Source organism: Sciurus vulgaris (genome assembly GCF_902686455.1).
Source record: "Sciurus vulgaris genome assembly, chromosome: 8".
Classification (NCBI taxonomy): domain Eukaryota; kingdom Metazoa; phylum Chordata; class Mammalia; order Rodentia; family Sciuridae; genus Sciurus; species Sciurus vulgaris.
Genome location: NC_136468.1, coordinates 142323994 through 142349832, shown reverse-complemented (window position 1 = coordinate 142349832; position 25839 = coordinate 142323994). Strand labels below are relative to the sequence as shown.

The window sequence follows — 25839 nt, the reverse complement described above, 5'->3', positions numbered from 1 at the left end:
GCAGAGGGTCCTGGCCAGTCTCTGAAAGGAATTCCGTTCAGGGGCCCTCCTCACCCGTGGCTGGTGCGGACACACACCCCAGCACTCGGACACTCGCTTGTGTGTGCACGCTGTGACCCCTCTGACCTCCAACTGCTCCCCCGTGCGTGCCCCGCAGCAGTGGCCATTTCCTGGGAAGGGGTGGACGGAGCTGCTCTGTGGACGCCCGGAGCAAACTCTGCTGACCCCTGTCACCCAGCTCCACCCCACACGCCCCCCCTTCCTTCCCTCCCTCCAGGGCCTGGCGCAAACACCGCATCCAATTTGTTACCGACACAGGAGGGTCACCACCCTGCTGGCCTCTGTGCTTTTCTCGCTGTGGGCTCCTGGCTGTGGCCTGCTTAGGTTTCTCGTGTGCTCGGAGAGGGTGAACGGGGCCTGGGGAGGGAGCGGGGACCGGACGGTGACCTCGGCTGGAAGAAACTCATCATGGAGGATGCTTTTCTGGGGTCCCCTAAATGGGTCACAGAGCCGTCTAGACAGACCACGTGGGAACATACTGCACCTTTTATGCTAATTAGGCTTCACAAAGCACTATGTGGCATTGTGTGTGTGTGTGTGTGTCTACACACTTTTATGTGAGCTCGGATGGCATCTCTTCAGACCAAGGTGTCCGCAGATGTCATCAGGATTTCAGGGGTCGGAGTCCCCATAGCCGTAAGATCCACCGCCCTAAATTCAAGGGGCGGAGGGGAGATGTCCTGCACCTGGGGAACTGAGTCGGGCCACCCTGTCGCTGAGCCTGCCTATAGCAGTGTTTGGCTCAGGTGCCTCGACTCCACCGTCCGCAGTAATTAAAGATGAATATAAATACGTGAATCTGACAAGTGTAAGAAAAATCACAGTGTTTGAGGGACAGCATGGAGCGTGAGATCAGGGCACACCGGACGGTAGAGAGCGTCCTGCGTCCCCAACGAGGAGCCACAACCCCGCTGTGTGCGTCCTCGCCACGTTGGAAGGTCAACCACGGCTTGCTGGTTCTTCCAGGGTTTTTGATTGAAGGCAGGAATCCAGATTTTTATCTGAGATAGTCCAAACTTCAAATGTTGGCTCAAGTGAAAATCGGAAGCTGGGAGAGAGAGGAGGAAAACCGATGTGCAGGCCAGAGCCGGCCTGTGGCCTCTGCCGGCCGACACCCAGCTGGGTCTGTACCATTTTCCAGGAAGAGAAATTGCGAATCACCAAAGGGAAGGGGTGTGTCTCCTTAAGGTCACATAGAATGTGTGACAGAATCAGACCTCAAAATTGAGGTCTCCGGGCCTGCCCAGCCTCCCTCTACCTTCGAGACTGCGTGGGGGACAGCTCCCCACCATTCTGCAGTCTCGCCCCCTCCAAGGGCGGCCAGCAATGCTCCAGGCTTCTTGTTTACCCACTGTGGGGATTGAGTGTTTTTCTTTGATGTCCTCAGCCCTTCTCTTCATTTAAGGTAAAGGCTTTTTAATTCCAACCATGATGGAGGCTTGGTCCTGGCAGAGGTCACACAAGCGGAGACTCAAGAAGCACTGAGGCGTCAGGTTGCTCGGCTGACTGTGGGCCCCCCATCATCCTATGAACTACCGCGAGCTCCCCAAGGAAAGCACGGGAGGTACGGGAGAGCCCGGTTGTCCCAGCCAAGGCCATGCTAGATCAGCCGGTCCCGGCCAACCCCCAGCCAACTGCATCCACAAAAGCAAGGCCACCCTGAATCAAATGAAGTCTGCCAAGGTCAACGGAAGCACCCGGCCTTGAGCTGTGAGCTGTCCGGGAGGCCGAGAGAGCAAGCGTAGGGCCTTGGTGTGCTCCGGTATCGCAGCAGCCACGAGCAGGAAGGATGTGGGGAAGGGGCCTTGCTAGGCAAAGGATGGCGTTCGCCACAGTTCCAAGGGTGCCTGGGTATCTCGGGCATTCGAGAACTGATGCTCGGCCCCACAATGCAGGTCCTTCACTTTGCACCTGCTAACAGCTCTAAAGGAGAGGACGAGAATTTTTTTCTTCTCAGTTTTAAGATGCGGGAAGTTTTAGAGTTGTTTCCAAGTCATAGAGGAACATTTTCTTTATTAAAAAAGATTTTAAAATTTTCATTTGTTCTAGTGAGTTGTGCATGACAGTAGAATGCATTTATACATTTTGATAGATCATACTCCCTCTTTTCTTTCCTCCTTCTTTCCTTCTGCCCCCTCTCCTTTCTTTTTCCCTCCTTCCCTTCCCAACTTTCTTCCTTATTTCTCTCCCTTTCCTTGGCTACAACAAGGCTGCCAATAGCAAGTAGGTCTACATCCTTCACTGATTCGCCTGGAAGAGAGAGAATGGAAAAGCTCTCTATTAAAATTTCTCCCTCCCTTCCCTGTCATCTAGGAGAGGCCTGTGTCCACTTCTGGACCAAGGTCCCCAGACAAGAGATAGCAGTGTGCTGATGGGCCAGACACTTCTGTCTGCCCCAGGCACTGAGAAGGATCTGAGCGGGAGGGTGTGTGCGTGAGAGGCCCCCTTCCTGTTCACCCGGACGCCCTGGCTCCTCCAGCAGGCCTTGAGACAGTGTATCAATCTTCAACATGTCCTCACACAGTTTCATCCTGGGCTTTCCCTCAGGGTTCTAGAATCCCGACTCTGTTTTCCTAGCAAGTCTTGTCTAAGAGCAAAATGTTTCCATCTTTAATTACCCCAGGAAAAAAATCAACAGAAATGAGCATTTCCAGGCTGCCAGCCCCAGCAGGGTCGGATTCAGTGGGTCTGCGGATCTGCGGATCTCTACAGACCTGGCAGGTGACTAACTGGGGAGGGCCAGTGTTTTAAGGGACTTTCCTCCAGACTATGAAACCCAGAGGGCCCACAACTCACAGGTATTCAAGAAATGGTCACCAGCCATGAGGAAATTCTTAGGTCCATTTAAAGATAGAATTCTAATCTATTATGACATAATAGAATTTTATTATTTTTTTTTAAATTTTTTATTGGTTATAGTTAGTTCTACTTGACAGTAAAATGCTCTTATGTATTTGATAAATCATACATACATGGAGTGTAAGCTCTCATTTTTCTGATTATACATGTTTCAGAATCACGTCAATCATGATGCACATGAGGTAATAATGTCTGTTTCACTCCACTCTCCTTCCTATCCCCATCCCCCTTCCCCTCCCTTCACTCCCCTCTACCTAATCTAGTAACTACTACTCTATTCTTCCCTAGTGCCCACCTCCCAATGTGAATTAGTATCCGTATATCCGAGAAAACATTCAGCCTTTTTGGGGGGGGGGATTTTCTTATTTCGCCTAGCATGATGTTCTTCAGTTCCATCCATTTATCAGCAAATGTCATAATCTCAATTTTCTTTAGGACTGAGTAATATCCATTGTGTATATATACCACAATTTCTTTATCCACCAGAAATTTCTCACTTTTTTAAACACTTTTAAATTCTTAGAGAATTATGTCTGAGTTTCTAATTATCAATTATTATTATTATTATTATTTTTGGAGTTCATTGGTGATCATTTGGAAAGGGTGAGGTCATATTGGGAGGAAGAGGAGAAACGCGGTTGATCCCTTGGCTTCCGCTCATCCCAACTCGCCCTCCGTGTCTGGATCACTGGTACCCACTGCTGGTCTTCGCTGTGGGAGAGGAAGGCCTTGCCCTGGTGCTTGTCAATCAGCCTAACCCCATCTTGGGCTCTGGGCCGCTGCAGGATTTAGGTTGTACTTACATTAAATGAAGTTGAATCTCAAGTGGAAAAACTCATCTCTCATTTAGTCATTCCAGTGACGAGAGGGAATTTGGTGCCGGCAATGAACTCCTCTCTGTAACCTCTTAGATCCCCTTTGACAAAGGGAGAGCCGACCTTGAGCTCTGAGACTGGAAATCACTATCAGTATGATTATGAACTTTAATAGAATTAAAAGCATCTCGCTATCATTTAATTACATCATTTGGCTTTCGCCAGGATGCATGCTAGATCATGCTGACCTGAAACACAACCTCCCGTGGCGTAAAACAACAGTGTTATTCAGATTCACAGGTCTCTGGGGACGGTGTCTGCACTCAGGGGCCCCTGCGGAGGAAGGGGACCCGGTCTCGGAGGTCAGTTTTCCCGTTAGATGATAAGAGACTCTTCAGAGCCTTCGCCTTAGACATCGCGGCCTTGACAGTCTACAGGAATTCTGCTCACAGCCCATTGGCCAGGACTGGTCACATGGCTCCATCCAACCCCCAGGGTCCCACAAGTGAGCCTCAGGGGCCTGGGGGCAGAAGGGAGGACACGCAGTACCCGGCTGTGGCTTAGTTGCTCTTCCTGGCGGCCAGCGTCTCCTCCAGGTCCTGCGGGCAGCCGTCTTGCCTGGGGATGCGTCCTAGAGAGCGCGGCCAGCTCTCAGTGCAGAACCGTAACTGGACAGCCCGAGCGGGACCTGGGTCCGTCCCTGTCTGGTCGTGTGACTTTGGATAAGTCCCTCCACCTCCTCGGTCTCTCGTCCTGTTTTTCCTCTGTAAAGTAGGATGGTCCTTGCAGCACGGACTTCTTGGGAACTGAGATTTCTGTAAGGGACAGTGACGCGTCAAGAGCTATTGAGGCATCGGAAGAGACAATACAGGCAGAGACCTCTGAGTGGTGCGCGGCGCACGTCCGTCAGTGTTAAGGTGGCTTTTGGGACTCTCCAGCGGTCAGTTCCACCGGCCGTGATAGGGGACAGTGATGGGCGTCCTCTAGGGAAGCACAGGGAATTCCTAGCAGGGGGAGGGGATCCGGTCTGGGGTTTCTGGGACAAAGTCTCCCTGAAGAAGGAAACCCAGCAGTGGAAGTCTGGTCAGCGAGGAGAAGGTGGCCAGGTGTGTCCCAGGCAGAGGGACCGTAAGAGCAAGGGACGGTCCTGAGCCCCCACGGACTCCACCGGGAACGCTGGGTGACTTACATGCGTTGTCCCTTTGTGATGCTGGCTCGGTGGCCCTTGCAGAAATCTGCGTTCCCAAGAAGGGACCAGGTCTTTGCCTTGGCCCTCGGATGTTAACTCCTAATGGCCCAAGACCAATTTATTAAGACCTTGGAATGTCCCTCCTTGGGTGGCCCCGGGATGATCGCCACCTGTGTGTGGGAAGGGCTTTTCTGAGAGGATTTTCAGAAACACGGGGACTAAAGGAACTAGGGTGTGGATGACCGGAGCAAGTGGGCGCTTTTCAGAGCACAGACGACAGGGCGTGTCGTCTGCCCACTGAGCTGGGCGCAGGGAGCAAGTGAGGAAGGAGCAGGAGGAAATCCCCAGCGAATTCTCATAAAAGGCAGAAAATCGCAGTTCTCCGGTTCCCCAAAGCTAGATCGTGACCTTGTTAATTTCATACCAATTTCCTTTCCCAGCGCCCTGGCTCACTACCGCTCGCCACGCACTTCCAACCAGGTGTGCGGGTCGCAGGCAACGGCCTTGAGCCGCGGTCCTGGCTTCAGCTGCCACCCAGCTTCAAACTGATTGGCTGGTGGGTGGCACCCCGGCCGGGATAGCACTCCACTGGGCTAAAGGTGACCTTCTAGAAAGGACGTCCACTTAACCAGCAGGCGCGGGGGAAACGCGCAGTGACCAGGGACCGTGGGAGTTTCCTGCCCTCCAGGAGTCACGGACCTGACCTGCGTGGTCCCCATCCCTGAATGACAGGGGCGGCCACGGCGTGGGATTTACCACGGTGACTCAAGCCCTACTGTGTGCCAGTCATGGTGTGAAGTAAGATCTCACTTAATCCCCACAACAACCTTGCAAGGGAGGAATGACTTCAAAATGGATTCTCTGATGGACCCAATTCCACACGGCTTCTTGGAGAGAATCTTCATGGCCAAGGTCAGAGAGCGGATTTTTTTTTTTTTTTTTTTTCTTCCGGTGCTGGGGATTGAACCCAGGGCCTTGTGCATGCGAGGCAGGCACTCGACCGACTGAGCTGTATCCCAGCCAGATGGTGGTTTTTATTACTGCGAAACACGCTTCGTCAGTACCCTGGACCAACACTCCTTGACTGCCACTCAAGTCCTCCAGAAAAAGTGCAGTAGTTAACACTTGCTGTTTTGGCCACGTCCCCCAGAGAAAATGTCCTCTATGCGGTGACCAAAGCCCCACTTTGAAACAGGTGATCTGAGGCTGACGGAAGCTGAGTCACCCTCAGTTCCGAGTGGACGGGGCTGAGCATTATTTTCCATTTTGCTTTAATTTTGTACAAAAGTTGCAAAATAATCCTCGGCTGCTCTTAATCCTATTTCCCTACATGTTTGTGTTTTACCCTGTTTGCTTCATGCTTCCTGATTTTTATTTTATTTTTTTCCCTAAACCATTAGCTCTGGCTTCCAGCCCTTTACCTCTGAATTACCTTTTCTTTCCTAAAATAAGGGTGGTCTCTTGTGCCACTTCAGCACCGTGGTGGAAATAGCGACAGAGCCGTTACTTGTGATCTCATCTATTGGCCTTGTTCTCCTTTCCCCAATTGACACCTAGCGCCAATACGGAAAGAACGAAAGGGAGAGAAAAGCAAAATAAAAGATCAGACAGAAAAAAAGTAAAAGGAATGGAAAGAAGAAGAAGGTTGAGTCGCACTGTGTCCTGGATGGTCGCGCCTGGTGAGTTTCTGCCCCGCTGGACGAGTCCCTCTGCCTTCCATTTGTTGCGTGTGTCGACAGCCGTGGAGAGCACCGGCCGCTTATCCGGTAGAATGTCCATCAATCTGGATTCGTCACCTAGGATTTCTGCTAGACATTTGACGTTTGTCTGTTTTAAATTTTGGTTCCAGGGATTGGACCCAGGGGTGCTTCACCACTGAGCCACATCCCTAGCCCTATTTTGTATTTGATTTAGAGACAGGGTCTCACTGAATTGCTGAGGGCCTCGCTAAGTTGCAGAGGCTGGCTTTGAACTCGCCATCCTCCTGCCTCAGCCTCCGAGCGGCTGGCATTACGGGCATGCATCCCCCTGGGTGCACTGTACCCTTCCCTTGTGGTGGTGTCTGCATGCTCCTCCAGGTAAAGTGATTCTTTTTTTTCTCTGTGTAATTAAGCATCTTGCGGGGAGATATTTGAAACTATGGGAACATTAGGACTGGGGCGTCTGACCCAGACATTTTGACTGCAGGATCCGGCACCATCTGCTCCTCTCCCCGGCTCTCTCGAGAGCTGGCATTTTGTCAGGATTTACCAGGCACTGAGCTAAGTGCCCGAATGCTTCGTTTCTTTTATCTCTCACTAATTTTCAGAGGGATGGACGTCCCATCGATCACACTTGGCTTCCCACCTACGTCATACAATATATTCCGGATCCAGATGAGTGAGTTCATCAGCCCGGGCTGAAAGAATTCTGAGAAAGGTGACCCCCCCAGTTTCATCCTCGGCTCGCAGAACCCCAACTGGGAGCTGAAATGGTCCTCACAGCTTCCCGAGGAGCAGATGTCCTGGTAAGTATAATCCAAACAAACTCCTGCCAGAGCTGGGAACTAATAGGGGGAAATCCGTGTGTGTGCAGCTCAGGGTCTGGACGGACTGCTGGATGGCTTTTATGAGATTTAATATTCCCCTCACTGGAGACACATTACTATCAAAATAACAGCAGAGTCGACGGTGTTGATCTTTAAAGTAATCCTATTGCTATTAGCTTATCTGCCCAACTATTAAAACTAATAAAATATAAACTTTGACACAGGCACTTAGCACATCCAATTCCCTTGCTAACTGCAATCTTCTCTTCTATCTCTGTTGGTTTTCTTTTCTTTTCTTTTAGCAATTTCCTGCTTATCACTGAACTATCTGGAACATTTTCATATGTTTGGATGATGGCTTTCAATGGCCCTGGGATATTTTTCTATTTCTTTCTCTCACTATTGAAATCTCTCTCTCTCTCTCTCTTCTTTCTTCTCTCTCTCTCTCTCTCTTCTCTCTCTCTCTCTCTCTCTCTCTCTCTCTCTCTCTCTCTCTCTCTCCTCTCCTCTCTCCTCCTACTTTCCTATTTCATTCAATCTGTGCTTAATTTTTTATAGGGTATCATCCCAGCAGGCAGAAATGTCTTTCTTGGTTAAAGTCACCTGCTCCTTGGGACCATTGGAAGCTTGCTGAGGGAGGGAGAGAGAGAAAGAGAGAGAGAGAGGACAGCGGGGAAGCAGTCCCAGTTAACTGGGGTTAGGGGAACCCCCCAATACTCATTCTGCTTCATTTGAAGTGTAGTCTCTGAGCAACCAAGTCACGTTAGAAAGTTTGTGGAAAATCAAGAAACAAGAAACATACAGATGGGTTTTCTGCTTGCGGAGCGACCTGTGTAGGACAGGCATCCCCGGGTCTCCCTTAGGAGGCTGACTTATTAGAGAGCAGTGTCTCCGCGCTCAGTAAGCCAGCACAGCACACCGTTGTATTTGCCCCATTTTCTGTATTTGAGAACCAGGAAAAGGAGCTGGCTGTGTTTCTTGGGCATGTTGCGTGCAAAGCAAATATATTTAGACGCCAGACTAACACACTGGGCGTGGTGGATACCCACACACCAGGCCTCACTGGAATCGGTTCTGACCGAGCAAGGACCACGTTCACCTTCCCGTCTCCCACTGACTCTGGGGCCTGGGCCTGCTCCCCGGGGAGAAGGGCAGCCCCATTGTTCCGGCTCTTTCGGCCTCTGCCCCCTCCTTTCTGTCCCAGAGCACATGGAGGACTTTCTTACAGTAACTGTCGATGAGACCTCGGTATTTAAATCCCCGGCACCCAGACCTCAGCAGGCCACAGACATTACAGCCTCCTGCAGTTGCTCTCCTGGCTTTGGTCTTAACATCACGGATCCTGGAAGAAAGTTAGACGCTGGGGCCAGAGACCGGTTTCCCGTTGCAGGAATCTTGCCCCATCTCCAGCCATGAGTCCGGCAGCGTTCGCCAGCGTTCAGAGAAGCACAGTATCAGGTGACCATTGACTGACTGCATGGTAACTTGACTCACTGCCAAAACCCCAACGGTCTCACACCTTCCCTCCTCTTCCTAAGGTGGTGGATTTGTGTATGTCTACGTCTGAATGAGGTGAGAAATATGTTATTCAGGCAAGAAGAAAGACGTGCTTAGGAAGAGTTTTAATTTGGTCTGAGTCCTTTAGTACTTTCAAAAGGACTTTTCTCCACACCCTGCCCCCAACCCCAGAATAAAAGAAACACATATTCATTCCAGAAGATGTGGAAAAAGCAGCATCTCGGTCAGGGGACATGACTGCTCAGAAGCATAAGCCACATCCAACTGGCTTCAGCACAAATCAATTTATTCGATGCATAGCCTGCATCTCCCAGAATTGGCAGGAGGTTTTGCAAACTAGGTTTGGAAAGTGGAAATGAATCATGGAAGCCATAGGCGGCGGGGAGGGGAGCGGAGCCGGGGCTGTGGTGGAGAAGTTTCTGGTCAGCTCCTGTCTGCTGTGCTAACCAGCTTGGAAGTCTTCTTTTTCTTGCATCGTTAATTCATAAGGATGCGGACTCTCGGGAGAGGGCGTGTGACCAGCTGGACTGAGGTCATATGATCGTTTCCTGGTTGGACCTCCTGATTCCTGTAGAGAAAGGAAGACATCTGACATTACCTGGCCACCAGTGAGGAGGTCACAGGTAAGGACTTGAAATGGAGATCGGGTGTGGCGACCACCACTCCTGGAGGGCACCCGTGAGCCGTGATGTCTACCCCCAGGTGTCCATGCTGCTACCTCGGTCGCTGTCACTCTGAACCAGAGCTGCTCTGTCTCCTGTTGGTTATGGGAAAGGCCAGAGCGTGTGGCTTCTGAGGCAGCTCAGGGGAGCCCCTGCACTTCCTCTTTGGTCTCCTTTTCTGCTCGCTCTTGGAGAAGCCGCTGTCTTGTCACAAGATGTTCAAGCTGCATGTGGGGAGGCCCGTGGCAGGAGAAACTGGGGAGGCACACAGTGGAAGCACACAGCCCACCCCAGCCAGGCTTCCACGGGAGACCGCCGCTCGGGCGACAGCAAAGCTGAGTCAGAACCGCTGCTGAGCCGCTCCCAGATCCCCCACCCGCGAACATCATGAGGCGAAATAAATATTTACTCTTGCTTTAAGGGGCTGAGTTTGGGAGTGAGCTATTTTTCAGCAATAGGTGACTAAAACATCGTCCCCCGCAGACCCTGGAGAGCCTTTCACCAGGCTGCTGGAGGAGCCCTTGCTCACGTCCCCACCTGTAGTCGCCCCCAGAGGACGGCTCTGGGGCTGTCTCACCTGGAGGTGCGCGGGAGGCAGGTCCTTCTCCAGCTCCTGGCCTAACGTGCCGCCAGGTTTTGACTAGTTCATTAATCCAGAGCTCTCGCTCCCTGAAGAGGGACTGGCCCTGTGGTACAGGTCTACACACACCCAACGCTCCCCAGAGACCACCTTTTCTGTTTCTCCCTTTCTATTTTGGGTCACTGTGATCAAAGTATCCAATAAGTACAACCTGGAGGAGGAGAAGTTTCTTAAGGTTCATGGTATCTAAGGTGTCAGTCCAGAGAAGGCCAACTCCATTGCTCCAGGCCCAAGGTGAGGTAGCCCATCATGGCGGCACCGTCCACCAGAGGAAAGCTGCTCAGCTCCTGGGAAGGTCAGGAGAGAGAGAGAGGAGAAAGGGGCCCACGGGAAGAGCAGCCCTTGCAGGCATGCCCCCCAGTTACCCACTTCCTCCAGCCATGCCCCACCTGCCTGTCGCTACCACCCAGACAGTCCATTCAACCCAGGATGGACGGATTAGGTCTCCGCTCTCGTAATCCAATCATTTCACCTCTGAACATTCCTGCATGAACAGGAGCTTGGGGGACCCCTCATGCCCAGACCATGACACCCCTCTCTTGCTTTCCTCCCTCACTGGGTGAGAACACACCCTCATTACACGGCTTCCCGTCTCTGGTTCTGCCTCTGGGAAACCTGACCTAAGACCGAACGCAGCTAGGAGGAAATAATGAACGTAGGACACAATGGCACAGACGGGGTGGACGGAACAGCGGCCACTCGTTCCTCGTGGTTCTGGAAGCTGGGACGTCCACGATCAAGGTGCCAGCATGGTTAAGTTCCGGTGAGGACCCTCTCCTGGCTTCTATATTCTCATCTGGCAGAAAGAGGGCAAGAGAGCTCTCTGGGGTCTCATGACCCTCGTGACCTAATGACATCCCAAAGCCACCACTTCCTGATACCATCACATCAGGTGTTAGGATTTCAAACTACAAATTTGGGGAGGACACACACCTTCGTTTCATAGCAGATGCCAAGCCGTCCAGCACAAGGTATGACCAATGCTGTCCACCCCTTTACCGGCCCAACTTGACCTCTTAAAAACTATCTGCACACTTCCCGATGTTTTGAGGCATTATGCCCAAATAGCCGCATTTCCCTGTTCAAACAGAGACAGACGCCTTCTCCCTGAAGGGAAACAACCCATATCCGGTCAACGACTGCGATTAGCCACCGTGCATACCTCCTGGGCCACGTTCCATCTTCCATTCTTCGGTGATCCTATTTCAATATCTTGTAGCTTATAAAATGATAAAGGTAACCGCCCTCACGTACCCTAGTCAGCCAAAGGATAAAAGAAAGAGGAGCAGCATTATTTAAAATATATTGAAACACATCTGACGCTAAGGAACAAGCTTGATCGAAGATGCTGACCATGACTTCAGAGTCCTAAAATTCCTATAAGCACCATGAGGCCTGGCCGGGATCTGTGCCCACACTCCCTGGTCCATACTCCCCGGCAGAGGTCATTCGGCCAGAGAGGCGACCCAATCTTCACCGCACAGAGGATTAAATCCTTGGCGTCCTGGCCGTGAGGACGCGCCGGACTCTTCTATTAACTCTGATGGCAGAACAGGGCTGCGAAGGGGTGGGGTGTCCTGGTGATGTCCCCTGAACTCCATGCATGCCCTTCCAGCGCTTGGAGTGACCCAGAATCTCCCCTCCCTTCTGGAAGAGCCGCCCGTCCCGGCCTGCCTGCACTCCGTACCACTCCTGATGGGGACATAGCGCGTCTCCAAAGCCCAAGGGCAGCCTCACTTCCTGACGCCATGGCATCATACTTGGGATTCCTCTTGGAAGCCTCACACACGGGGCTCAGAGGCAGCGTGATGAAATCAGTGTGCTCAAGGTCACCTGATGGCAGAGTCTGGACTTGAACCCAGTCTATCAGATTCCCAGGCCTGCCCGGGCTCGGTTGCTTCCACGGCTTCTGTGGAGGCCAAGACCTTTGCCTTCCGTGTGGCTCTTGACAGAGGACGGATATAATAGGACAGTAGGACAGGAACAGCACTCATGGAGACACAGCACGGTGGCATGTCATTTCTCTGTGCCTCTCTCTCAGCCTATAAAGGGAGAGAAGTCAGCTTGTCCCGTAACCGGGAAAATGGCAGTGACAATACCCGGTCTCGCTGGGAACATCAAATCAGGCAAATGTATGTGGACGCATTCATTCAGCACGTAGTCACAGACGGTCTGTCGAGAGCCAGCGCTGGGGCCCAGAGCTCTGCAGACCAGCCGTGACTGGGGCAAACATAGTTCCTGCCCGCTGGACCTTCCACCGAGTGAAGCTGGACATTCAGGGACCAATCCCAGTTGCCAGGGGCGTTTCCTGCAGCAGACACACCGTCAGCTACTGCTGGCCCTTTGCTGCCTCCGATTTTAAGGCTTCCAGAGTTCAGAGGCAGCTGTAAGGTGCCTTTTGTGACGTGGAAGGCATCCTGGGAAAGCCACGTCCGGTGCTGAGCAGCAAAGGGAGGGCAGAGTTACGTCTCCTCCACAGGACCAGTCGGCTGCCATGCGAACTGAGGCTCCCTGTCACTTTGCCATGACTGTAGATTTATGGGAAAAAATCAAGCCCTACAGGGAAGCATAGAGGAAGCCTCTTTTTCCCTACAGCACTGCTGAAAATCCCATCGCTCCCCGGGACCCTCCACCCCCTTACTGTGCACGGTTTGGGGGTGCGTGCTGCTCCTCTGTGGGTTTCTCTAGACGCCTTGTCACGGGGTGTATTTATGGACTTTGAAACCATAGACAAGTGACTGAGGACTACTGCCACGGTTCCTCGGTCCCAGCAGAGTGCCCAGCAAGGCGCCTGCCACGCAGTAGGTCCTCAGCAGACGTCTGATGGATGAATTGCTACCTGGGGACTCTGGGTCATTCATGAGGCTCAGCAAGGAACGTCCTGTCACTCATCCCAAGTGCAGAAGAAAATGGTGTCGGCCAGTCTTTGTGCATCAGAGGGTCAGGTCTAGATCTGCAGAGAGGGACGTCAGGGTCCTTAGGCAATGGCTGTTTGAGGAGCCTGTTAAGCGCATGTGGCTGTGCGGGTCAGGTCCCCGAGGCATTTCAGAAGCGGAGAGGTGAGCACATCAACGCTCCCATGAGGACAGCTTATGAAATTATTCTGCTCTGACCCCTGATTCATTTCCATGTGCTTCCTCCTTATTAGTTGCTGCAAACCTCTCGTGTCTGCCAGAGACGGGTCTGTGTTTCTTATTGGTTAATGATTTTGTCTCTGGCCTGATGGATAGACTCGATCTAACATTCTTTAGCTCCAGAGCAGGAAGGGACTCTCGGAGCTTCCTGCTGACCCTGCCATGCTGCAGCACAGAAACCTTCTAGTTTTTTTTTTTTCTTTTCCTTCCTAAGGAGACAGCTTAAATAAAATAATGTGTTTCCAGCTCTTCTGGATGGAGGGAGTAGGAAAGTTATTCTCTAGCTCGAGGAGGGATGGTGCCTGTATATTTTCATTTTCCAATGCAATGATCAGAGTTGCTTTTCTAGAAGAAAGTTATAGGTAAACTACTCACTATGGTGTTTCGAGTCTTGTAATCTCAAGCACACGGTCGGTTTATTCATTGGAGGATTATTAAGTAAATAAACGTATAAATGAAAGAAAAAAGAACCAACGTTGATACATACTCAACAAAGATTTGATGACTAAAGAGAGAAACAACGAAGCAATTTCCATGATGGGTGTCTCAAGGATTGCAGGGCGTCTTCTAACAGATCCTGGTGGCCTTGATCATCTCTCCACACCCCACAGGGGTGGCTGCTCTGGATCCGCCTCTCGAATACAACTCATCCCTCTGGTCACATCTGACCAGGAATGTCATCTAGCCCAAGGGGACCAATCAAAAATTCCTTCCCCAGGGAGACAGAAGTGCAGCCAAGACAGGGACTCTCTGACCACGTCGTGGAAGGCGACATGTCCGAGTGGATACTGTGGGCAGCAAGGACAGAGGAGGAAGAAGAAGATGCTCTGACATGAGGAAGGAAGAGGAGAAGGGAGCAGGAGCGGGCAGGAGAAGCAGAAGGGGGAGAGAAATGACAGCAATTTCAGGGCTGTGAGTTCCTGGAGGAGCCCCATATCTTGATCATTTCTCGCATTTTCCCTCCAGTTAGCACAAACGGATGCGCCACTACCTCCCATCCCTTAGCACAGCGCCCAGGGAGGAGATGCCGCAGCCCCTGGCCCTCGTCCCTGCAGGAGACTGGACGGCTCAGCAGCTCTGCTGGTACTTCCGGTTGTCTTCCCACGTCTTGATCTCTGGGAGGGTTAAACACAAAATTAAAACAATCAAAAGAGAAGAAGAGAGCAAGAGAGAGAGAGAGAGAGAGAGAGAGAGAGAGCGAGAGAGAGAGAGAGAGAGGGACAGAGAGAGGGACAGAGAGAGGGACAGAGAGGCAGGCAGGCAACCCAAAGCAGCCCTGCCTTCGTCCCTGGTGCAGTGAGAAATTTGAGTCTGGGCTCCAGTTGCTTCTGGTGCTCAGGAGGACCGGGAGGCGCCCGGGCAGGGCTGATCTACTGGCCAGAAGAGCGGCCGGCGGCATCAAGGCCCTGACCCGGCCTCGGGACCCCAGGGTTTCCTTCCTGGGGTTCCTTGTCGGGGTGTTTAGGACAGAACACACCACACTCGGGTCTCAGGAAATCCCCAGCGGGATCTCCTGGGAGCATCTGCTGGCGGGGCTTCCTCTGCAGAGCCCGGGAAACCCAGGGCGCTCCCCACCCTCCCTCCCTTCTCCAGCAAGGGGCCGGCCCGGCAGGCCAGCCAGCGGCTTCCACAAGTGGTTCTGGCGACCTTGAATCAGCACTGGCCAAACACCTGGGCCGGAGAGGAGGAGGACTTCGAGGATGTGGCTGGATGGGTCGGCCCGGGTGGCCAGGGGCAGAGGACAGGAGGGTCCCGAGGTGGAGATGTTGCCCAAACAGACAGCCAGCAGGGTGAGCTGGCCAGGCCGCCCGGTCCTTTCTCTGGCTCAGGCAGGAACGTTCATTTCCACCAATTTGTAAGGTGTTGGCTTAGGCACCCGAGAAGCCTGGCAGGCAGTGCCACCAGGGCCGGCTGGAAGAGCCCAAGGAGAACAGGAGAAAGAAGGAGGAGCAGAAAGGGATGTTTTGCAAATGAACTTGCAGACTCTGGGCTTCGTGCAAAGGGGAAAGTTTAACATCCAGCACTGTGGGCAACTCTCTTCAGCCCGCGGCCCACCTCTCGGGCATGCTTTCCCCTTTGGGCCCTTGCTGGGCGCCACCTCTGCACTTCACCCCTGGGACCCTCTTGGCTGGCTGTTTCCTCCTGTTGGCCCCACCAATCAGCTGGACCTGCCAGTCCGAAAGCCGGGGCATGACGTATTTGCACCAAGCGTAAACACACTAGGAGCAGCGTCTAATGAGAAACAGCCACGGAGGGGGCTTCAAATGGCTGACGGAAGGAAGTGTCTGCAATGAAATCCGACTTGATGTCCCAATTAATACGTCCCCTAATTCTATTTCCTGCCCTGTGGGCTTGCAGCCGCCTCCCTCTAATTTCTGTGGGAGACGGAGGACGGGGGCTGATGGGGAGGAAGGAACCTGGAAATGGGGCGGCTTCGCGGATGACTTGATACACAGGCAATGGGCCATATTAGGACAAATTAGGAATTAAGGAGGAGGAAAGAGAGATGAGAGCGACGGTCGGAGGAAATGTCATCCCCAGGTAATAGTATTAATGGAGACTGGGGCTTGCTGGAGAGTGTGGCTGGAGAAACCGAGAGCAGGAAAAACACCCGGCCAAATTGTCTTTTATTTCAGGCCGGGAGAGAGAGAGGAGACCATTGCCAGACTCTTTCTTCTCTGCTGGGGACAGACCAGCCACAGGGCCTGCTTCATAGCAGAAAGGGCGGGCCCCCGTCTGGGCCCCAAACCTGTTGCTGACCCCAGCGAAGGCCTTTCAAAGGAAAGAAGGTAAATACAAAAACAGCCTGGGAAAAGTCAGCTTGCAGGAGGCGGTGGTCTCTGGAAGTGTTCAAGGAACTTGGAAACGTCCTGTGGTCTGGGCAGCCCGAAGCCACCCTCGATGGCCTCTTCCAGGGCAGCCTGGCCCCCACGAGTCACACAGGCAGGTTGCTTGTAGAGGGCAGAGCAGGCCCTCCCGAACACACTGGCACATACAGCTTTTCAGAGGCCAGGGACTGGGGATCAGAAGACCCGCCTCCCCCTGAGCCACCTCTGGCTTGGTTCCCTGCCTCCAGAGTCTCCACGGCGTGTTCCTGTCCTCTGTTCAGCTGGCACACACCTGTCTACTGGTCTCCCCAAGCCAGGAACCCATCTGACCACTGCTCATGGCTCCCCGTCCTACGTCTGGCCACCTGACTATGGCGTCCCCGACCTGTCACCCGTCAGAAGGGCTTCCTCGGGGGCCCTGCCATCTTCCGCTCACACCTGAGACCTCCACCCAGGCCAGGTCTCTCCGCCTGCCAGTCCCTGACCCTCCGCACAGATGTGCACCTGCTGTGGGGCTCGGGCTTTGGCCTCCCTCTGGAGCCCAGTGGGCTCTCTGTCTGCCCGGGTCGAGTCTAAGTTCAAGGGGCTCCTTGCTGAAGCTTTTCCAGGCACCTAGTTTGCCTCTGCGTGTCCCTGAGGACCTCTCTTTAATCTCCGCATCTTCACAGGTCTCACTGCTTTGAAAACATTTGCCTGTGTGTCTGGTTTTCCCAGGACTGCAGATTCCAGAGGACAGAGAGAGGACCGGAGCAGTGGCCTCAGCTTCTGTGGATCTGCAGCGTCTCACGTAACACAGCCCTTCAACAAATGAGCAGAGAAGAGAGGGAGGGAGAGAGGACGAGGCGAGGCAGAGGAGAGAGGGCGCAGGAAGAACAGGAAACAGCTACAACCTTAACTGTCCAGGTACGATTTTACTGTCCTTTAACCCGGCAGTCAGTGAAAAACAAGATTGGGCGGAGTTCACTTTAGAATTCACTCAACTGACAGACCTTAGCCAGGCTACAAGACGTAGCTAGGGGTAAGAACTTACCTAGGCTTTGAAGACAAGGGTTCCAATCCTTTTGAAGTCACTGGGGAGATCATTTAAGCCCTCAACTCTCTTATCAGTAAAATGGGAAGATGGTCTCGAGACTCCAACCAAAGCCAGGTATATGAAGGACTTTGCTCAGTGCCTGGTACCATAGTACGTGCTCATGAAATCTAACTGATAGGTCTCAGCCTGGGCATGCTGCCATCATTACAGAGCACCATGGGTGGCTTCTTACCAGCCTCTCCTGCCCAGACTCTGCCTCACGATCTAAACTGTTCTTTCTCTTTGCTGCCTGGATAGACATGTCAGGGAGTGGCCAACGGCTACCGGCATCTTGATGACCGGGAAACCATGTCACTGTCATACAAAAATCCACCAAAGCACCCCGGCCACATCATTGTCCCGGAAGCAGAAAGCAGCGACAAGTATCCGTAGGGTCTGAGAGCAAGAGGGCCGATTCTGCACTGTGGTCAGTCAGCCTGGGAACCCGAGTAGGTGGGTACTGAGCCACCCCTGGGGTTTCCCTGCCTGGAGCAGCAGTGCCCCCTCCCAGGCCCAGACGGTGGTGCCCGTCTATGCAAATGTTGGCACAGGGGACGTTTCTCCCCGGGGAACCTTGGCAGACTAGCCAGTGCCCCAGAGGTCCGCGGAGGCTAGCTTCCGGCTGTCCTCAGCCTCGCCACGTCCTTCCCTGAAGGGCTGACCTGGTGCAGGTGCTCAGGGGCCTCTCCGTCTGCGCACCCCGCGGGCCTGTTTGGGCGGCTCGGCGCAGGAGCCCGAGGTCCTTCTCTTCCTGGTGGCTAATGACGCCTGCACCCCTCCTCATTCTCCCAACTCCCCCTTCCTATTTTAATCTCTTCGGAGCACTCCCGGGTCCATTTTTTTAAAGTTCAGGTCCTTCTCTGGAGTTGGGGAAGAAGCTGTCACGGTTTTCACTTGATCACTGAAGAACAAGAGGAGGCCCAGAGACGTCGGGCCAGAGTCAGGACGGCATGATGTGCTGGTCCAGTTCAGGACAGAGGACGTCTTCCCCTGGACCCGTGTGGCCAGAGAAGTGCCTTCAGCTCCCAGCCCGCTCCAGGCACTGGCTCTCTTTGAAGTGACCCCCTCACTCAGGGCTACATCCTCTTCCAAACACCACCAGCCTCCAAAGACTGGTTGAACCGGGGGGAAAATAACCCAGGCCCTGGCCACGCTCAGACCTACGGTCCATTTTCAGAGTCCCCGCGGGGTTGGCTGAGGCCTCGGCTGAGGTCCAGCCCAGCTCAGTCTCTCTCACCCTGAGACTGGCTCTTTCGGGGGTCCTGAGGTTAAGGGACAGAAGCCAGGACCTCGCGCATGATGGGAAAAGCATCTGCCACGGAGCCACACCCTCAGCCCCCAACCCCGATTCTTTCCTTGCCTCCCATCCCCGTTAAGGTCCTGTACACTGTTCATCCCAGGATTGACTTCCCGGGGAACCTGCCACCTCCAGGCCCATTCCAGGCGGAAGGGACCAAGGCGAAGCGAGAACACAGGGCCAAGAACTCTTGCTAGTGACATCTGTGATGGATTTCTATGGCGTCAGGCCCTGAACCAGGATCCGGGAATGGAGTCCTGAAGAGAGGGTCCCCGCCTCTCCCGGTTCTTCCACGTTTGGAGGACTTACAATGATCGACGAGGGTGCTACACCTTCAGAGGGAGAGGACAGGAGCCTGGGAAGCAGATATCAAGCACCAAGTCAGCCGAGCGAACCTGGAGGGCTTGCTAGAGGGCAGTGACGGTTGAACTGGGACCAGCAGGGTGAGGACAGGTGCGTCGGACCAAGGTGAGGGAGGGGAGAACGGAAAGGCTGTCCCCAGAGCTAGAAGCTGGGGGCACGTGGCATGGTAGGTGGGACCACGCAGACGACCAGGAGAGTTCTGGATCCTCTATGGGATGTGGCTCCAAGGCACTCACCGGGGGTGACTCCCTCTTGAACACACTCGCCGCTCCACTCAAGTAGTGGCGGGGTGCCCCTTTGGATCAGTTGGCTTCCTGGACAATAGAACGCAGCAGAAAGTGACGAGATGCCAGTTCCAGGTCTAATTCTGAAGAGGGCTGGCTCTTCCCGCCTTCAGTCTGGAAACCGAGGTCATGCTCTAGAGAAACTCATGCCACAAACCGAACAATGTGATGGACCATGGAGAAGAGCCGGCCACGTGGAAGTGCACCAAGGCGCCAGGCAAGTGAGGAAGCCTCCTGGACCATCCAGCCCCACCTAGCCACCACTTGAGGGCAGTGAGTGAATCCCAACAATGTCACATGGAGCAGAACCGTCCAGCTGTGCCCTGCCTGAATTCTAGACCCACAGAATGATGAGAAACCATAATTATGAGAAGTGATAGAGTTGGTTCTTTCAGCCTCAAAATTTTGAGTTGTCTTGTTACACAGCAAGAGCTGACTGATACACTCTCCCCTGGCAGGGAAAATCCCAGTAGCTTACATTTTTTGAGTACCAAGAGGGTGCCTGGCTTTGTGCTATGGGATTTTTATATATTATTTCATGTCCACCATGTCAAAATCCTCAGTGAAGTAGGTATGTATATCCACTTCACAAATGGAATAATAGAAGCTCAGAGTGAATCTGAGTTGCCCAAGTCACACAGCAAGCAAAGTGAGGGAACATGGTCTTGAACCCAGAACTCTGGCTGTGCTGTTCTGATGCCTACTCTTTCATATCTTAGTTTTTCTGGCATGGGTGGGGGGCAGGCAAGAAGACCTGGCCTATCTGGGGAGGCTTCACCTGAGGATGGCAGGTAGCCCTGAACTAGGAGATGACCTTTCAGACACTAACCCCTGCACCTACACCCGATTCCACAAAGGCAGGATTTGTCATGTGGAAGTCAGGACAGGGAGCCAGAGACCCAGAGTGCAGTTCAGACACCTGGCTGTTGACCTCACTTCTGCCTCCAATGTTCCAGGTGACCTTGGGTCCTGGCTTCCCTCCCTGACACTCCTATTTCTCTGTCCCTAAAACAAGAACAGTTTTTGTGATGTTTCCAGAAAACCACCACATCTATTATACATGGAGTAAATGGTCTCTTATTGTAGCTTAAATGAGCCTTCTCCAGTGCTAGGGAAATTTTGAACCTGAGGATTTAATGTGCTAGTTGTTGACTGTTTTTGGATACGCCTAAAACCAAACATACATATATTAAAAACAAACAAACAAACAAACAAACTCCAGCCATTCAGGAGGAAGCTGACAAAACCCTTCAGACCTGTTTCCCCCACTTCAATCCTCGGTGTCTAATCCTTTCCTCTGAGACTTGCCACTTCACAAGGTGGTTTTCCTGTAACCCCTTCTGATACATCACGATGGAAAAGTAGGTCTCATAGCCCAGGGTGGTTAACTTTCTGTTGCTATGACAAGGTACCTGAGCTAATCAACTTATAAAGAAGAAAGGTTTATTTTGGCTCCAAATTTTGGAGGTCCCAGTTCATGGTGGATTGTTCCTGTTTATTTCTGGTCTCTGGTGAGACAGTTGCATCCTGGCAGAACAAAACAGTACGCTTCCTGGTCAGGAAGGAAAGGAGAGAAGCTTTGCCCCTAGTGACCCAAGGGCCTCCCACTAGGCTCCTCCTCTTAAAGGTCCCACACCTTCCCAGTAAGTGCCACCCTGGGGACCACACTTTTAACACATGGACATTTACAAGCAAGATCCAAACTATCACTGGGGAAACCACAAAGCCAGGGGTCAGAGAAAGTTTGTCCAAAGTGTGCTTCATCGAAGCTCATGGTGGGTTCTGAGCGCCACCCTGGCTGGGAAGCCCTTGAAGTTCTGCCCTTAGACAGAGGCCTGGGCATGCATGCAAACCGAGACCCCCTCTTGCCATGAGCTCTGTTTTGTCTAATACCCATAGGACAAAACCAGCTTCCTGTTCATTGGTGTTTGTTTAGAATATCTTTTTTCTACTCCTGAGTTTTTAATCGCCGTTAATTGATGTGTTCTTCCAAAAAAAGCACACGATTGATCAAAAAAATTCTTTTCCCCAAGTCTCTGTCTTTTAACCGAAGAGTTCAAATCCCACTATGATGAATGTGCTTACGGATTAGTTTGGATTTATGTCCGTCTTCTGCTTCTGAGATTTCCATGAACGTGTCTTTCAGGACTTTGTTCCTAGAGAAGTTTTAGGGTCCCAGCCAAATGGAAAGAAGAGCACAGAGATTTCCCACCTGCTTCCCGGCCCCGTCCGTGCCCAGCCTCCCCGTTGGCCACATCCCTGTCAGAGTGGTACCTGATACAACGGGCGAGCCCACAGGGACACAGCATTGTCACCCCACGTCCGCCGTCTGCATCAGGGTTCACCTTGGCTGTGCATTCTATGCTTGCTTTTGGGCGTGTGCACTGTGAATGTCACCTGCCCCCCTGACACTGTCATGGATGGTCTTTCCACGGCCCTAGAAATTGGCACTCTGCTTACCCACTCCACCTCCCTCCAACCCTGGCGACCCAGGGTCTTTATACCCTTCCTTACTTTTGCCTCTTCCAGAATGTTTCTGTAGCTGGATGCTCGCAGTACCTAGCCTTTTCCATATCAGCTTCTTCTACTTAGCAATATGCACCTAGGCTCCCTCCACGTCTTTTTATGGCTCCAAAGCTCATTTCTTTGTAGCCCTGAATACTATTCCACTGCTGGATGTGCCACGATTTATTTCTGCGTCCCCCTACTCAGGGACATGTCTGTCCTGGGTTTCTCGTTTTGGCAGTCGTGAATCAAGCTGTCCATCGCAATCGTAGGCAGGTTTTCGTGTGGATGCAGGTTTCCAGTTCCTCTGGGAAAACACCAAGCAGGGAGAGCACGGGGTAAGGATGTGTTTCACTCTTACACAGGCTGCCATCTCCAAAGGGGCCGCCTCCGCGTGTATTCCGGCCGGCGAGCTCCACTTAAGTTGCCTAGACTGCCGCCTTGTCTTCTTTGTCTGTTTTTCTCCTGCATTAGGTCGAACAGGGTCTTCTTCTCCTCATCTTGCCCGCCTACCTTTCCTCTCTCCTCGTTTAGAAGTCCTCTCCCTACGCTTTGGGTAGGTATATTAAATCCTTACTCTGCCCATGACTGGTCACGAGAATCATGCATTTGGCCTCCTGAACAAGATGAGGTGCTCAGAACACCCCAGCCTTCTCCCTTCCCAGCCTCCAGACTGGAGTCCCCACTCTGCCCTCTTCCTTCTTCGTTGGACTTCGCCCTCCCTCCATCTCAGACTCTGCCACTGAGAGAAGGAGGAGTTCTCACATCTCTGGAGATGGTCCAAGGACCAGGAGGTGAAGATGTCCCAGGCCGCCATAGATGGACCCTAGAATCTTCTAGAACTATGGTGGCAGCCTGGAAGGATGTTGGGTCTTTCCGTCCTCCTGACCTTGCCGCTAGCCATCTTTGGATGTGACCATCACCGGAACCCCTTTCCCCTCCTGCAGGGGGCCTGCCTTGCTCTCCGGGCCCCCACCTCTCCATCGCTTCTGCTTCTGCCTCTGGCGCCTCTGGGCACCTGTCTCTCCCGCTGCCTGGCTCCTTCCCCCGGCCCCTTCTTTCTGACCCTCGCCTGCTTCTCCTTGGCCTCCCTCATCCCACATCTTTGTTCTTCTCCTCTGCATTCCCTCCCTTCTCTCCGAGTCCCTCTCTCCCTGTCCCGGTCTCTTCCTGTCCGTCTGTCTTTCAGCACCAGCCTGGCTGGGTCCACCTCTCTGGCGCATCCATCCTGATGGAGGCTGGGTCTCGCGGCCTCCTCCGTCTGCCTCCGCCCCTTCTCCTTCTGTCTCTCTGTCTCTCTCTGTCCTCCCCTCTCCATCTGCTTCTGGTTCCCCTGTCCCATTTCTCTGTCTCCTGTCCTGTCCCCCTCCGTCCCTGTGGCTCTCTCTCTCTCTCTCTGTCTCCCTGATGGCTCTTTGTGCCTCAGGCCTGGCCCCCGCCTGGGGTCTCTGGGCTCCAGGAGGCCAGCCAGGGACTCTGCTGGCTGCTCCATACCTCAGGAACTGGGCCAGCAATCATTTCATTAGGCAGGAATGGCGTTCCCATTACCAGATAGCAGGCCGCGGCTTCCTCTCCGCCGCCCCTCCCCGCAGCAAAGCCCCCTCGCAACTTCCTGTTCGCAGCAGTCACACAAGGCCTCTTTCTAATCCTCCCACTTGTCTGTTTAGTGTCTTTGGAGGGAAAAGGAGCAGAAAAGTAGCTTGTCTTTTATTTTTATTTGCCCTTTTCCCCCCTTCCTCCAGATATCCCCCTGGGGCACCGGCCTAGAACAGAGCAACAAATATTTACTAATTCCATTAACAGAGGAGGGTTTTTTTTTTTTTCTTTCTTTTCCCAAGCGAATCTGCGAGGCCCCAAGTTCATGGTGAGCTGCCTCCCCGGCACAGCCCCCTCTCTCCCTCCTCCCTGCACGCCCAGGACTTATATATAGTTCACTCTGTGCCATTTCCCCAATTTTTTCTGAAGTTCAAGACAAGTTGAAGGGTCAAAAAGGCAAAGGGTGTTTTAGAAGTTTAGCAGACAGCTTTTGGTACAAGGGAAAGAAAGAGAGGGAGCCAGAGAGGGGACGGTGAGGAGGTAGGAGTCTGGCTCGCATTAAGCCGGAAAGTTCCAACCATTGATTCGCTCTGGAATTACAGCTTGAAAAAAAAAAAAATCGCAAAATATGGTTTATTCATGAGGTTTCTTTTTCTTCTACTATTTTTTTTTTTTTGGTTGTTGTTAAATAGCAACCAAAAGCGGTGTTTTGGTTCACCAAGATGGAGACGCATCCTTTCCCTTTCTCTTGGGAATGTCTCCAGTGGGACTGGGGGAGGAAGTGAGGGGGACCAGGAACGGTAGCATCCAAGGTGGGCAGTAGTGAGAACACGGAATGGTCTTCCAGCCAGGGGCACTTCTTGTCCACCACTGAGGGACAGCCAGGGGCCCTTCTGCACTAGGGGAACAAAGATGCTCTCGAGCTAGACCAAGTTGTTCTGAAATGGCAGCTCCTGGCTCCTGGTGAAGGAGAAACTTGCAGAGGAGAAAAGGATCTGCTGGGCCAGGTGGACCAATGTCACACTGGGAACAGGTCTGGTGATCATGTTTATCTCCCAGGGCTGCCACAACATAAGTCCATAAATGAGTGGCTTAGAGCATCAGAAATCTATTCTCTCCCTGTCCTGGAGGCCAGAAGACTGAAATCAAGGTGTCACCTGGGCCACACGCCCTCGCCCTTGGCAGAATCCTTCCTCGCCTCTTCCAGCTTCTGATGGCCCTGGGTGTCCCCTGGGTTGTGGCTGAGTCACACCAATCTCTGCCGCCATCTTCCATGGCCTCTCTCCGTGTGTGTCAAGTCTGCCCCTCTCTCCAGAAGAAGTCTTGTCTTTGTATTTAGGAGCCACGCCAGTGCAGGTATGATGTCATCCGGGACTGTTCTATCTGTAAAGACCCTATTTCCAAACAAGGTCCCAGTTATTGGGAGGTCTGTTAGGACTTGTCTTTTGGGGGGACACCATGAAGCCCCCTGCAACAATCCAAATGTTTCTCAACGCTACCACGTGGGGAAAGAGGCCAAGGAAGAACAGCTTGGGATGATGGAGTGTCTTCTTTCCACCCTGGTGTGTCAAAGAGAGAGTCTCAGCAGAGTGCTGCTGTCCCTTGAAAACTGTCCTTTATAGGGAAAAGAGAGGGCACCATCAAGCTCAGAGCCTACCAGGTGACTTTGCCGGGTACTTATTATATGGCTCGTGACCTTCTGCTTATGAAAATAGGTACCAGTCTCTCCCTGATGGTCATAGCATGAAGCTTCCTTTGGACTTAAAATTTGAGCAAAGAACAAGCAGTTGGGTTGAGAAAAATGTTCAGCCAATGTCGGACGCAGATGGTCCGTAGACACAGTGAAGGCTGTGGTCCGGTCTTCTGGACGGAGAGGTGCCCTGCATTTCCAGGGTCGGGGGGGTGGGTAGGAAGGGTCGAGTCTCTGGAGCCTGCGGCTTCTCCTGGAAGCCAGGTCAGTTTCTAATGGTCGGACGCATCGAGTTTCCCCAGCAGATTGTGTTCGAGGGTGGGAAAAGGAACCCCAGATTTTCATAACGAAAGGAATGCTTAAAAAAAATCAACCTCTTCTGTCACTGGGCTTCCAGTTTACAGATGAAGAAATTAAGTCTCTGCGAGGTAAACAAGGATTGTCCGAAGTCACCCAGGCATCGGGACTTCCAAATGTTGAGCTACCCCTGTTGACAGGCAGCTGCGACACAGGAATTCTTTCCTGCCTGGGTTCTCGTATGAAGGCCTTGGAGCGGCACTGCGAAATTGCTGGAATTTTAATGGGGGGGAAACTGAGGCTCAGAGGAGTTAGGAGCTTGGCCGAGGGGACGGAGGGGAGAGGGCTGAGTTTCCCGCTCACGTCTGACAAAGTCTGCAGCTGGTATTTCTGCTCCACTCGTGAATGTCTGCGTGGCTTCACCCATCCGACACACGCACACACACTCACACACACACACACAGCCACAAGCATGCATGCAAATGTGCACACAGTCCCCACAGAAGGTTTTCCAGTAGATACACTGAATTCTGGTCCTTTCAGAAGGCTTTACGTTCACACAT

At 52.7% G+C, this 25839-nt stretch overlaps 1 long non-coding RNA gene across 1 annotated transcript; it reads right to left on the bottom strand.

The window, feature by feature from the left end:
- Nucleotides 1-10388: 10388 nt before the first annotated feature.
- LOC306667920 lies at nucleotides 10389-12666 on the bottom strand. Its single transcript, XR_013765678.1, has 3 exons — nucleotides 12008-12666; nucleotides 10842-11525; nucleotides 10389-10557 (listed from the first exon to the last, which is right to left on the bottom strand). It is a non-coding gene; the product is annotated as an uncharacterized lncRNA (long non-coding RNA).
- Between the last annotated feature and the right edge of the window lie 13173 nt (nucleotides 12667-25839).